The sequence below is a fragment of the Hyaena hyaena genome, unplaced genomic scaffold (assembly GCF_003009895.1).
Source record: "Hyaena hyaena isolate Hyena2069 unplaced genomic scaffold, ASM300989v1 scaffold_632, whole genome shotgun sequence".
Lineage (NCBI taxonomy): Eukaryota > Metazoa > Chordata > Mammalia > Carnivora > Hyaenidae > Hyaena > Hyaena hyaena.
The window spans coordinates 305,395-308,280 of record NW_024081263.1 but is presented as its reverse complement, the minus strand read 5'-3'; positions in this window follow the sequence as shown (position 1 = coordinate 308,280).

Sequence of the window (2,886 nt, the reverse complement as noted above, 5' to 3'; positions counted from 1 at the left end):
AATAAAAAATATTAAAAAAAAAAAAATTTCTCATTGGGTGTAGAGATTATTTAAAAAGAGAAAATAATTTTTTTTTAATTAAAAATTTCTCTGTGAAAGAACTGTCAAGAGAATGAAAAGACAAGCCACAGACTGGGAAAAAAATATTTGCAAAATACATATTTAATAAAGGATTGTTACCCAACATACACAAAGAACACTTAAAACTCAATAATAAGAAAACAAAAAACCTGATTAAAACATGGGCCTGTCTTAGTCTATTTGGACTGCTATAACAGAATATAATAGACTGGGTGGCTTATAAACAACAGAAATTTATTTCTCAACAGTTCTGGAGGTTAGAAGTCTAAGATCAGGTTGCAAGCATAATCAGGCAAGCCCTCTGGAAAGGGCTTGATTCTCAGTTCATCACTAGACATCTTCTCACTGTAACCTCATGTGGTGGAAGGGCAAGGGGGCTATCTGGAGTCCTTTATATGAAGGCACTAACCCCATTCATGAGGGCTCTGTTCTGATGACTTAAACATATTTCAAAGGTCCCACCTAATGCCATCACGTTGGGGACTAGGATTTCAACATATGAATTTTGAGGGGATACAAACATCCAGTCTATAATAGGCCCAAAGACTTTAACAGATGCCAAAGAAGATATACAGTTCTCAAATAAACGCATGAAAAGATGTTTCACATCAAATGCTATCAGGGAAATGCAAATTACCACGACAAGATACCACCACACACCTGTTAAAATGGCAAAACTCCAGGAAAATGACAACACCAAATGCTGACAAGGATGTGGAGGAACAGGAAGTCTCATTTGTTGCTGGTGGGAATATCAAATGGTACAACCACTTTGGAAGATAGCTTGGCAGTTTCTTACAAGTCTAAACATACTTTTACCATAGGATCCAGGAATTATGTGCTCAGTATTTATCCAAAGGAATTGAAAGCATGTTCAAACAAAAAACCTGCATAAGTGTGTTGACGGGACCTTTATTCATCATTGCCAAAACTTAGAAACAACCAAGATATCCTTCAGCAGGTGAATAGATAAACTGTGTTGCATCCAGAACATGCAATATTATTCAACCCTAAAAAAAAAATGAGCTATCAAGCCATGAAAAGACATAGAGGAACCTTAAATGCATATTGCTAAGTGAAAAGAGCCACTCTAAAAAGGTTACATACTGTATGGTTCCAACCAAATGACACTCACCAGACCTGCAGCAGAAGAGAAAGAAGATGCGTCACACTCAACATCAGGGGTTTAAGATACATACACCATCCTAAAATTCATATGGGACCTCCAGGGGCCCCGAACAGCCCATACAATATTCAAAAACAAGAACAGAGTTATAGAACCCATACTTTCCAACTTCAAAACTTAACTATAAAATGACAGTCATCAAAACAATATAGTATTGACATACGGAAAGATCAGTGATAAATCAATGGAATAGAATTAAGAGTCCAGAAAGAAACCTGTATAACTACAAATCGGTGGATTTTTGACAAGGGTGCCAAGGAGATTCAATAGGGAAAGAATTGTTTCTCAACAAATGATGCTGGGGCTACTGAATGTCCACGTGCAAAATAATGAATTTGGACCTTTCCTCACATTACATCCAAAAATTAACTCAAAATGGCTCAATGACCTAAATATAAAAGCTAAAACTATAAAACTCTTGGAATAAAACACACAGGGTAATCATCACGATCTTGCACTCGGCAACGGTTTCTTAGATATGATACCAAAGGCACAAGCAACCAAAAGAAAAAAGACAAATTAGACTTCGTCAAATTTTTTTAAAAATAAAAAAAAAAATTCTCAAGAAGGTGAACAGACAATAGAATAGCAGAAACTATTTGCAAATCATGTATCTGATGAATCTAGTATTCATAATGTCTAAAGCCTTCTTATAACTCAATCACAAAAAGAAAATAGTTAAAAAATGGGCAAAGGGCTTGAGTAGACATTTCTCCAAAGAAGAGATACAAATGGCCAAACAACACGTGAAATGATGCTCAATGTCCTTAGGTAAATGCAGACCAAAACCATAATGAGATACTTCTTCACACACACTAAGATGGCTATAATCAGAAAAATAGAAAATAGTACAGTTTTGGTGAGGAAGTAGGGAACTTGGAACCCTCCTACGGTGCTGGTGGAAATATAAAATGGTGCAGCCACTGGAGAAGACAGTTTGGCGATTCCTCAATAATTAAATATGGTAGTACCATATCACCTGGAAATTCCACTCCTTGGTGGATCCTCAGAAGTGAAAACGTTCAAATAAAAGCGTGTGTATAAATGTTTATTGAAGCACTTATTCATGGGAGCCAAAAGTAGGAAACAACCTGAAAGTCTGTCTCTGATAAATGGACAAATAAAATGTATGTCCACACAATGTAAAATTGCTCAGCCTTAAAAAATGAATGAAGTATTGATATATGTTACAACATGGATGAATCTTGAAAACATTGCGCTCGGGCACCTGGGTGGCTCAGTCAGTTAAGCGTCCAACTTCGGCTTAGGTCATGATCTTGCAGTTTGTGAGTTCGATCCCCGTGTTGGGCTCTGTGCTGACAGCTCGGAGGCTGGAGCCTGCTTCCGATTCTGTGTCTCCCTCTCTCTCTGCCCCTCCCCTGATCATGCTCCGTCTGTCTCTCAAAAATAAATAAATGCTTAAAAATTAAAAAAAAAAAAAAGAAAAGAAAACATTTTGCTAAATGAAAGAAGCTGGAGAGAAATTATATCATAAGATTCCATTTTTATGAAATACTCAGAAAAAGAAAATGCAGAGAGACAGAAAATAGAGCAGTGCTTGCCAGAGGCAAACTGAATTGCCAGAATTGGGAGTGATTGCTTGATGGATACAAGGGTTT